The following is a 12,847-nucleotide window of genomic DNA, read 5'->3' as shown; positions in this document are numbered from 1 at the left end:
CTCTTTTTGTAGAAACTGCAAGTGCATATTTGGAGTGCTTTGAGGCCTATGATGGAAAAGGAAATATCCTCACAGAAAAATTAGACAAAAGCATTCTCAGAAATTTCTTTGTGATGTGTGCATTTAATTCACCGAGTTGAACTTTCCTTTTGATAGAACAGTTTTGAGACAGTCTTTTTGTAGAATCTGCAAGTGGATATTTGGAGCATTTTGAGGTCTATGCTGGAAAAGGAAATATCTTCACTTAAAAACTAGACAGAAGCATTCCCAAAAACTTCCCCGTGCTTCATGCATTCAACTCACAGACTTGAACCTTCCTTTTGATAGAGCAGTTTTGAAACACTCTTTTTGTAGAATCTGCAATTGGATATTTGGAGCGATTTGAGGCCTATGATGAAAAAGGGAATATCTTCACCTAAAAACTAGACAGAAGCATTCTCTGAAACTTCTTTGCGATGAGCGCATTCAACCCACAGAGTTGAAACCTCCTTTTTTTTAGAACTGTTTTGTAACACTCTCTTTGTAGAATCTGAAAGTGGATACTTGGTGCGCTTTGAGGCCTATGCTGGAAATGGAAATATGTTCTCATAAAAACTAAGCAGAAGCATACTCACAGAGTTCTTAGTGATGAGTGCATCCAACTCACAGACTTAAACTTTCCTTTTGATATAGCAGTTTTGACACACTCTTTTTGTAGAATCTGCAAGTGGATATTTGGAGCGCTATGAGGCCTACGCTGTAAAAGGAAATATCATCACATAAAAACTATACAGAAGCATTCTCAGAAACATCTCTATGATGAGTGCATTGTACTCACAGACTTGAACTTTCTTTTTGATAGAGCAGTTTTGAAACACTCCTTTTGTAGAATGTGCAAGTGGATATTTGGTGTGCTTTGAGGCCTAATCTGGAAAAGGAAATATCTTCACATAAAAACTAGAGAGAAGCATTCTCTGAAACTTCTTTGTGATGCGTGCATTCATCTAACAGACTAGAAACTTCCTTTTGATAGAGCAGTTTTGAAACACCCTTTTTGTAGAATCTACAAGTGGATATCTGGAGCGATTTGAGGCCTGTGGTGTAAAAGGGAATATCTTCACATAAAAACTAGAAGGAAGCATTCTCAGAAACTTCAGTGTGCGTTATGCATTCAACTCACAGACTTGAACATTCCTTTTGAAAGAGCAGATTTGAAAAACTCTTTTTGTAGAAATTGCAAGAGGATATTTGGAGTGGTTTGAGGCCTATGCTGGAAAAGGATATATACTCACATAAAAACTAGACAAAAGCATTCCCTGAAACTTCTTTGTGATGAATGCATTCAGCTTACAGAGTTGAACTTTCCTTTTGATAGAACAGTTTTGAAACACTCTTTTTGTAGAATCTGCAAGTGGATATTTGGAGAGCTTTGAGACCTATGCTGGAAAAGGAAATATCTTCACATAAAAATTAGACAGAAGCATTCTCAGACACTTCTCTGTGATGAGTGCATTCGACTCACAGAGTTCAACCTTCCTTTTGGTAGAACAGTTTTGAATCACTCTCTTTCTAGGACCTACAGTAGATTATTTGGAGCTCCTTTAGGCCTATGATGGGAAAGGGAATATCTTCCCATAAAAACTAAGCAGAATCATTCTCAGAAACCTTTATGTGATGAGTGCTTTCAACTCAGAGACTTGAACATTCCTTTCGATAGAGCAGTTTTGAAACACTCTTTTTGTAGAATCTGCAATTGGATATTTGGAGTGCTTTGAGACCTATGCTGGAAAAGGAAATATCTTCACATAAAAATTAGACAGAAGCATTCTCAGACACTTCTCTGTGATGGGCGCATTCAGCTCACTGAGTTCAACCTTCCTTTAGGTAGAATAGTTTTGAGTCACTCTCTTTGTAGAATCTACTATCGATTATTTGGAGCGCATTGAGGCCTACGATGGAAAAGGGAATATCTTCCCATAAAAACTAAGCAGAATCATTCTCAGAAACATTTTTGTGATGAGTGCATTCAACTCTGAGACTTGAACATTCCTTTTGAAAGAGCAGTTTTGAAACACTGTTTTAATAGAATCTACAAGTGGGTATTTGGAGCAATTTGAGGCCTATGCTGGAAAAGGGAATATCTTCACATAAAAATTAGACAGAAGCATTCTCAGAAATTTCTTTGTGATGAGTGCGTTCAACTCACAGGGTTGAACTTTCCTTTTGATAGAACAGTTTTGAAACACTCTGTTTGTAGAATTTGCAATTGGATATTTGGAGCGATTTGAGGCCTATGCTGCAAAAAGGGAATATCTTCACCTAAAAACTAGACAGAAGCATTCTCTGAAACTTCTTTGCGATGAGTGCATTCAACCCACAGAGTTGAAACCTCCTTTTTTTTAGAACTGTTTTGTAACACTCTCTTTGTAGAATCTGAAAGTGGATACTTGGTGCCCTTTGAGGCCTATGCTGGAAATGGAAATATGTTCTCATAAAAACTAAGCAGAAGCATACTCACAGAGTTCTTAGTGATGAGTGCATCCAACTCACAGACTTAAACTTTCCTTTTGATATAGCAGTTTTGACACACTCTTTTTGTAGAATCTGCAAGTGGATATTTGGAGCGCTATGAGGCCTACGCTGTAAAAGGAAATATCATCACATAAAAACTATACAGAAGCATTCTCAGAAACATCTCTATGATGAGTGCATTGTACTCACAGACTTGAACTTTCTTTTTGATAGAGCAGTTTTGAAACACTCCTTTTGTAGAATGTGCAAGTGGATATCTGGTGTGCTTTGAGGCCTAATCTGGAAAAGGAAATATCTTCACATAAAAACTAGACAGAAGCATTCTCTGAAACTTCTTTGTGATGCGTGCATTCATCTAACAGACTAGAAACTTCCTTTTGATAGAGCAGTTTTGAAACACCCTTTTTGTAGAATCTACAAGTGGATATTTGGAGTGATTTGAGGCCTGTGGTGTAAAAGGGAATATCTTCACATAAAAACTAGAAGGAAGCATTCTCAGAAACTTCAGTGTGCGTTATGCATTCAACTCACAGACTTGAACATTCCTTTTGAAAGAGCAGATTTGAAAAACTCTTTTTGTAGAAATTGCAAGAGGATATTTGGAGTGGTTTGAGGCCTATGCTGGAAAAGGATATATCCTCACATAAAAACTAGACAAAAGCATTCTCTGAAACTTCTTTGTGATGAATGCATTCAGCTTACAGAGTTGAACTTTCCTTTTGATAGAACAGTTTTCAAACACTCTTTTTGTAGAATCTGCAAGTGGATATTTGGAGAGCTTTGAGACCTATGCTGGAAAAGGAAATATCTTCACATAAAAATTAGACAGAAGCATTCTCAGACACTTCTCTGTGATGAGTGCATTCGACTCACAGAGTTCAGCCTTCCTTTTGGTAGAACAGTTTTGAATCACTCTCTTTCTAGGACCTACAGTAGATTATTTGGAGCTCCTTTAGGCCTATGATGGGAAAGGGAATATCTTCCCATAAAAACTAAGCAGAATCATTCTCAGAAACATTTATGTGATGAGTGCTTTCAACTCAGAGACTTGAACATTCCTTTCGATAGAGCAGTTTTGAAACACTCTTTTTGTAGAATCTGCAATTGGATATTTGGAGTGCTTTGAGACCTATGCTGGAAAAGGAAATATCTTCACATAAAAATTAGACAGAAGTATTCTCAGACACTTCTCTGTGATGGGTGCATTCAGCTCACTGAGTTCAACCTTCCTTTAGGTAGAATAGTTTTGAATCACTCTCTTTGTAGAATCTACTATCGATTATTTGGAGCGCATTGATGCCTACGATGGAAAAGGGAATATCTTCCCATAAAAACTAAGCAGAATCATTCTCAGAAACATTTTTGTGATGAGTGCATTCAACTCTGAGACTTGAACATTCCTTTTGAAAGAGCAGTTTTGAAACACTCTTTTAATAGAATCTACAAGTGGGTATTTGGAGCAATTTGAGGCCTATGCTGGAAAAGGGAATATCTTCACATAAAAATTAGACAGAAGCATTCTCAGAAATTTCTTTGTGATGAGTGCGTTCAACTCACAGGGTTGAACTTTCCTTTTGATAGAACAGTTTTGAAACACTCTGTTTGTAGAATTTGCAAGTGGATATTTGGAGCGATTTGAGGCCTCTGCTGCAAAAAGGGTATATCTTAACATAAGAACTAGACAGAAGCATTCTCAGAGACTTCCTTGTGCCTTATACATTCAATTCACAGGCTTGAACCTTCTTTTTGTTAGAGCAGTTTTGAAACACCCTTTTTGTAGACTCTGCAAGTGGATATTTACAGCGATTTGAGGCCTACAGTGAAAAAGGGGATATCTTCACATAAAAACTAGATAGAAGCATTCTCAGAAACTTCCCTTTGCTTTATGCAGTCAACTCACAGACTTGAAACTTCCTTTTCAAAGAGCAGATTTTAAATACTCTTTTTGTAGAAACTGCAAGTGGATATTTGGAGCGCTTTGAGGCCTATGCTGGAAAAGGAAATATCCTCACATAAAAACAAGACAAAAGCATTCTCCGAAACTTCTTTGGGATGAATGCATTCAGCTCACAGAGTTGAACCTTGCCTTTGATAGAACAGTTTTGAAACACTCTTTTTTTAGAATCTGCAAGTGGATATTTGGAGCGCATTGGGACCTATGCTGGAAAAAGAAATATCTTCACATAATACCTAGACGGAAGCATTCTCAGAAACTTCTCTGTGATGAGTCATTTATGAAACACTTTCTTGAAGAATCTATAAGAGATTATTTGGAGCTCATTGAGGCCTATGCTGGAAAAAGGAATATCTTCATATAAAAACTAGACAGAAGCATTCTGAGAAACTTCCCTGCGCTATTTGCATTCAACTCACATTCTTGAACCTTCTTTTTGAAAGAGCAGATTTGAAACACTCTTTTTGTAGAAACTGCAAGTGCATATTTGGAGTGCTTTGAGGCCTATGATGGAAAAGGAAATATCCTCACAGAAAAATTAGACAAAAGCATTCTCAGAAATTTCTTTGTGATGTGTGCATTTAATTCACCGAGTTGAACTTTCCTTTTGATAGAACAGTTTTGAGACAGTCTTTTTGTAGAATCTGCAAGTGGATATTTGGAGCATTTTGAGGTCTATGCTGGAAAAGGAAATATCTTCACATAAAAACTAGACAGAAGCATTCCCAAAAACTTCCCCGTGCTTCATGCATTCAACTCACAGACTTGAACCTTCCTTTTGATAGAGCAGTTTTGAAACACTCTTTTTGTAGAATCTGCAATTGGATATTTGGAGCGATTTGAGGCCTATGATGAAAAAGGGAATATCTTCACCTAAAAACTAGACAGAAGCATTCTCTGAAACTTCTTTGCGATGAGTGCATTCAACCCACAGAGTTGAAACCTCCTTTTTTTTAGAACTGTTTTGTAACACTCTCTTTGTAGAATCTGAAAGTGGACACTTGGTGCGCTTTGAGGCCTATGCTGGAAATGGAAATATGTTCTCATAAAAACTAAGCAGAAGCATACTCACAGAGTTCTTATTGATGAGTGCATCCAACTCACAGACTTAAACTTTCCTTTTGATATAGCAGTTTTGACACACTCTTTTTGTAGAATCTGCAAGTGGATATTTGGAGCGCTATGAGGCCTACGCTGTAAAAGGAAATATCATCACATAAAAACTATACAGAAGCATTCTCAGAAACATCTCTATGATGAGTGCATTGTACTCACAGACTTGAACTTTCTTTTTGATAGAGCAGTTTTGAAACACTCCTTTTGTAGAATGTGAAAGTGGATATTTGGTGTGCTTTGAGGCCTAATCTGGAAAAGGAAATATCTTCACATAAAAACTAGACAGAAGCATTCTCTGAAACATCTTTGTGATGCGTGCATTCATCTAACAGAATAGAAACTTCCTTTTGATAGAGCAGTTTTGAAACACCCTTTTTGTAGAATCTACAAGTGGATATTTGGAGCGATTTGAGGCCTGTGGTGTAAAAGGGAATATCTTCACATAAAAACTAGAAGGAAGCATTCTCAGAAACTTCAGTGTGCGTTATGCATTCAACTCACAGACTTGAACATTCCTTTTGAAAGAGCAGATTTGAAAAACTCTTTTTGTAGAAATTGCAAGAGGATATTTGGAGTGGTTTGAGGCCTATGCTGGAAAAGGATATATCCTCACATAAAAACTAGACAAAAGCATTCTCTGAAACTTCTTTGTGATGAATGCATTCAGCTTACAGAGTTGAACTTTCCTTTCGATAGAACAGTTTTGAAACACTCTGTTTGTAGAATCTGCAAGTGGATATTTGGAGAGCTTTGAGACCTATGCTGGAAAAGGAAATATCTTCACATAAAAACTAGACAGAAGCATTGTCAGACACTTCTCTGTGATGAGTGCATTCAACTCACAGAGTTCAACCTTCCTTTTTGTAGAACAGTTATGAAACACTCTCTTTGTATAATCTACAAGGGATCATTTGGAGCACATTAAGTCCTATGCTGGAAAAGGGTGTATCTTCCCATAAAAAAATAAGCAGAATCATTCTGAGATACCTTTTTGTGATGAGTGCATTCAACTCACAGACTTGAACATTCCTTTCGATAGAGCAGTTTTGAAACACTCTTTTTGTAGATTCTGCAAGTGGGTATTTTGAGCGCTTTGAGGTCAAAGATGGAAAAGGAAATATCTTCATATAAAAACTAGACAGAAGCATTCTCAGAAATTACTTCGGGATGAGTGCATTCAACCCAAAGAGTTGAACCTTCCTTTTGATAGAACAGTTTTGAAACACTTTTTTTGGAGAATCTGCAAGTGGATATTTGGAGCAATTTGAGGCCTATGCTAGAAAAGGAAATATCTTCACATAAAAACTAGACGGAAGCATTCTCAGAAATTTCTTGGTGATGAGTGTATTCAACTCACAGGTTTGAACTTGCCTTTTGATAGAACAGCTTTGAAACACTCTGTTTGTAGAATTTGCAAGTGGATATTTGGAGAGATTTGTGGCCTGTGCTGCATAAAGGGAATATCTTAACTTTAGAACAAGACAGAAGCATTCTCAGAGACTCCCCTGTGCTTTATGCATTCAAATCACAGGCTTGAACCTTCCTTTTGATAGAGCAGTTTTGAACCACTCTTTTTGTAGAATCTGCAAGTGGATATTTGGAGTGATTTGAGGCCTATGATGAAAAAGGAAATATCTTCACCTAAAAACTAGACAGAAACATTCTCAGAAACTTCTGTGGGATCAGAACGTTCAACCAACAGAGTTGAACCTTCCTTTTGATAGACTAGTTTTGAAACACACTTTTTGTAGAATCTGCAAGTGGATGTTTGGAGGGCTTTGAGGCCTATGCTGGAAAGAAAATATCTTCACCTAAAAACTAGACAGAAGCATTCTCAGAAACTTCTTTGTGATGAGTGCATTCAACTCACAGTGTTGAAAGTTCCTTTTGATAGAACAATTCTGACACAATCTTCTTATAGAATCTGCAAGTGGATATTTGGATTGCTTGAGGCCTATGCTGGAGTAAGAAATAATTTCACATAAAAACTATATTGAAGCATTCTCAAAAACATCTTTGTGATGTGTGCCTTCAACTCACAGAATTGAAACTTCCTTTTGATAAAACAGTTTTGAAACACCATATCGTAGAATCTGCAAGTGGATAGTTTTAGCACTTTGAGGCCTAGCCTGGAAAAGGGTATATCTTCACATAAAAACTGGACAGAAGCATTCTCAGAAACTTCCCTGTGCTTTATGAATTCAACTCACAGACTTGAACCTTCCTTTTGATAGAACAGTTTGGAAAAACACTTTTTGTAGAATCTGGAAGTGGATATTTAGAGCGCTTTGAGGCCTATGCAGGAAAAGGAAATACCATCACATAAAAACTAGACAGAAGTATTCTCTGAAACTTCTTTGTGATGTGTGCATTCAACTCACAGATTTGAACCCTGCTTTTCAAAGAGCAGTTATGAAACACCCTTTTTGTAGGATCTGCAGGTGGACATTTTTGGCGCTTTGAGGCCAATGCTGGAAAAGGAAATATGTATACATAAAAACTAAACAGAAGCATTCTCAGAAACTTCTCTGTGTTTTATGATTTCAACTCACAGAGTTGAAGCTTCCTTTTGATAGCGCAGTTTTGAAACACTCTTTTGTAGAATCTGCAAGTGGATATTTGGAATGCTTTGAGGCCTATGCTCGAAAAGGAAATTTCTTCATATAAATACTAGACAGAAGCATGCTCAGAAACTTCTTTGTGATGAGTGCATTGTACTCACAGACTTTAAATTTCCTTTTGATAGAGCAGTTTTGAAACAGTCTTTTTGTAAAATATGAAAGTGTATATTTGGTGCGATTTGAGGGCTAAGATGGAAAAGGAAATATCTTCACATAAAAACTGGACAGAAGTATTCTCCGTATTTTCTTTGTGATGTGTGCATTAAACTAACAGAGTAGAACCTTCCTTTTGATAGAGCAGTTTTGAAACCCTCTTTTTGTAGAATCTGCAAGTGGATATTTGGAGCGATTTGAGGCCTATGGTGAAAAAGAGGATATCTTCGCATAAAAACTAGATAGAAGCATTCTCAGAAACTTCCCTGTGCCGTATGCATTCAACTCACGGACTTAAAACTTCCTTTTGAAAGAGCAGATTTGAAACACTTTTTTTGTAGAAACTGCAAGTGGATATTTGGAGCGCTTTGAGGCCTATGCAGGAAAAGGAAATATCCCCACATAAAAAGTAGACAAAAGCATTCTCCGAAACTTCTTTGTGATGAATGCATTCACCTCACAGAGTTGAACCTTCCCTTTGATGGGACAGTTTTGAAACACTGTTTTTGTAGAATCTGCAAGTGGCTATTTGGAGCGCTTTGAGGCGTATGCTGGAAAAGGAAATATCTTCACATAATAAATAGACGGAAGCATTCACAGAAACTTGTCTGTGATGAGTGCATTCACCTCACAGAGTTCAACCTTCCTTTTGGTAGAACAGTTATGAAACACTCTCTTTGTAGAGTCTACAAGAGATTATTTGGAGCTCATTGAGGCCTATGCTGGAAAAGAAAGTATCTTCCCGGAAAAACTAAGCAGAACCATTCTCAGAAATATTTTTGTGATGAGTGCATTCAACTCACAGCCTTGAACCTTCCTTTTGATAGAGTAGTTTTGAAACACTCGTTTTGTAGAATCTGCAAGTGGATATTTGGAGTGCTTTGAGGTCTATGCTGGAAAAGGAAATATCTTCACATCAAAACTAGACAGAAACATTCTCAGAAATTTCTGTGTGATGAGTGCATTCAACTCACAGGGTTGAACTTTCCTTTTGCTAGAACAGTTTTGAAACATTCTTTTTGTAGAATCTGCAAGTGTGTATTTGGAGCGATTTGAGGCCTGTGCTGCAAAAAGAGAAATCTTCACATAAAAACTAGACAGAAGCATTCCCAAAAACTTCCCCGTGCTTCATGCATTCAACTCACAGACTTGAACCTTCCTTTTGATAGAGCAGTTTTGAAACACTCTTTTTGTAGAATCTGCAATTGGATATTTGGAGCGATTTGAGGCCTATGATGAAAAAGGGAATGTCTTCACCTAAAAACTAGACAGAAGCATGCTCTGAAACTTCTTTGTGATGAGTGCATTCAACCCACAGAGTTGAAACCTCCTTTTTTTTAGAACTGTTTTGTAACACTCTCTTTGTACAATCTGAAAGTGGATACTTGGTGCGCTTTGAGGCCTATGCTGGAAATGGAAATATGTTCTCATAAAAACTAAGCAGAAGCATACTCACAGAGTTCTTAGTGATGAGTGCATTCAACTCACAGACATAAACTTTCCTTTTGATATAGCAGTTTTGACACACTCTTTTTGTAGAATCTGCAAGTGGATATTTGGAGCGCTATGAGGGCTACGCTGTAAAAGGAAATATCATCACATAAAAACTATACAGAAGCATTCTCAGAAACATCTCTATGATGAGCGCATAGTACTCACAGTCTTAAACTTTCTTTTTGATAGAGCAGTTTTGAAACACTCCTTTTGTAGAATGTGCAAGTGGATATTTGGTGTGCTTTGAGGCCTAATCTTGAAAAGGAAATATCTTCACATAAAAACTAGACAGAAGCATTCTCTGAAACTTCTTTGTGATGCGTGCATTCATCTAACAGACCAGAAACTTCCTTTTGATAGAGCAGTTTTGAAACACCCTTTTTGTAGAATCTGCAAGTGGATATTTGGAGCGATTTGAGGCCTGTGGTGTAAAAGGGAATATCTTCACATAAAAACTAGAAGGAAGCATTCTCAGAAACTTCAGTGTGCTTTATGCATTCAACTCAAAGACTTGAACCTTCCTTTTGAAAAAGCAGATTTGAAAAACTCTTTTTGTAGAAATTGCAAGTGGATATTTGGAGTGCTTTGAGGCCTATGCTGGAAAAGGATATATCCTCACATTAAAGCTAGACAAAAGCATTCCCTGAAACTTCTTTGTGATGAATGCATTCAGCTTACAGAGTTGAACTTTCCTTTTGATAGAGCAGTTTTGAAACACTCTTTTTGTAGAATCTGCAATTGGATATTTGGAGTGCTTTGAGACCTATGCTGGAAAAGGAAATATCTTCACATAAAAATTAGACAGAAGCATTCTCAGACACTTCTCTGTGATGGGCGCATTCAGCTCACTGAGTTCAACCTTCCTTTAGGTAGAATAGTTTTGAATCACTCTCTTTGTAGAATCTACTATCGATTATTTGGAGCGCATTGAGGCCTACGATGGAAAAGGGAATATCTTCCCATAAAAACTAAGCAGAATCATTCTCAGAAACATTTTTGTGATGAGTGCATTCAACTCTGAGACTTGAACATTCCTTTTGAAAGAGCAGTTTTGAAACACTCTTTTAATAGAATCTACAAGTGGGTATTTGGAGTAATTTGAGGCCTATGCTGGAAAAGGGAATATCTTCACATAAAAATTAGACAGAAGCATTCTCAGACACTTCTCTGTGATGAGTGCATTCAACTCACAGAGTTCAACCTTCCTTTTTGTAGAACAGTTATGAAACACTCTCTTTGTAGAATCTACAAGGGATCATTTGGAGCACATTGGGGCCTATGCTGGAAAAGGAAGTATCTTCCCATTAAAAAAAAAGCAGAATCATTCTGAGATACTTTTTTGTGATCAGTGCATTCGACTCACAGACTTGAACCTTCCTTTTGATAGAGCAGTTTTGAAACACTCTTTTTGAAGAATCTTCAAGTGGATATTTGGAGCGCTTTGAGGCCTATGCTGGAAAAGGAAATATCTTCACATAAAAACTAGACAGAAGCATTGTCAGACACTTCTCTGTGATGAGTGCATTCAACTCACAGAGTTCAACCTTCCTTTTTGTAGAACAGTTATGAAACACTCTCTTTGTATAATCTACAAGGGATCATTTGGAGCACATTAAGACCTATGCTGGAAAAGGGTGTATCTTCCCATAAAAAAATAAGCAGAATCATTCTGAGATACCTTTTTGTGATGAGTGCATTCAACTCACAGACTTGAACATTCCTTTCGATAGAGCAGTTTTGAAACACTCTTTTTGTAGATTCTGCAAGTGGGTATTTTGAGCGCTTTGAGGTCAAAGATGGAAAAGGAAATATCTTCATATAAAAACTAGACAGAAGCATTCTCAGAAATTACTTCGGGATGAGTGCATTCAACCCAAAGAGTTGAACCTTCCTTTTGATAGAACAGTTTTGAAACACTTTTTTTGGAGAATCTGCAAGTGGATATTTGGAGCAATTTGAGGCCTATGCTAGAAAAGGAAATATCTTCACATAAAAACTAGACGGAAGCATTCTCAGAAATTTCTTGGTGATGAGTGCATTCAACTCACAGGTTTGAACTTGCCTTTTGATAGAACAGCTTTGAAACACTCTGTTTGTAGAATTTGCAAGTGGATATTTGGAGAGATTTGTGGCCTGTGCTGCATAAAGGGAATATCTTAACTTTAGAACAAGACAGAAGCATTCTCAGAGACTCCCCTGTGCTTTATGCATTCAAATCACAGGCTTGAACCTTCCTTTTGATAGAGCAGTTTTGAACCACTCTTTTTGTAGAATCTGCAAGTGGATATTTGGAGTGATTTGAGGCCTATGATGAAAAAGGAAATATCTTCACCTAAAAACTAGACAGAAACATTCTCAGAAACTTCTGTGGGATCAGAACGTTCAACCAACAGAGTTGAACCTTCCTTTTGATAGACTAGTTTTGAAACACACTTTTTGTAGAATCTGCAAGTGGATGTTTGGAGGGCTTTGAGGCCTATGCTGGAAAGAAAATATCTTCACCTAAAAACTAGACAGAAGCATTCTCAGAAACTTCTTTGTGATGAGTGCATTCAACTCACAGTGTTGAAAGTTCCTTTTGATAGAACAATTGTGACACAATCTTCTTATAGAATCTGCAAGTGGATATTTGGATTGCTTGAGGCCTATGCTGGAGTAAGAAATAACTTCACATAAAAACTATATTGAAGCATTCTCAAAAACATCTTTGTGATGTGTGCCTTCAACTCACAGAATTGAAACTTCCTTTTGATAAAGCAGTTTTGAAACACCATATTGTAGAATCTGCAAGTGGATAGTTTTAGCACTTTGAGGCCTAGCCTGGAAAAGGGTATATCTTCACATAAAAACTGGACAGAAGCATTCTCAGAAACTTCCCTGTGCTTTATGAATTCAACTCACAGACTTGAACCTTCCTTTTGATAGAACAGTTTGGAAAAACACTTTTTGTAGAATCTGGAAGTGGATATTTAGAGCGCTTTGAGGCCTATGCAGGAAA

The sequence above is a fragment of the Pongo abelii genome, chromosome 13 (genome assembly GCF_028885655.2).
Source record: "Pongo abelii isolate AG06213 chromosome 13, NHGRI_mPonAbe1-v2.0_pri, whole genome shotgun sequence".
Taxonomy (NCBI): Eukaryota; Metazoa; Chordata; class Mammalia; order Primates; family Hominidae; genus Pongo; species Pongo abelii.
Note: the sequence above shows the minus strand (reverse complement) of the source record.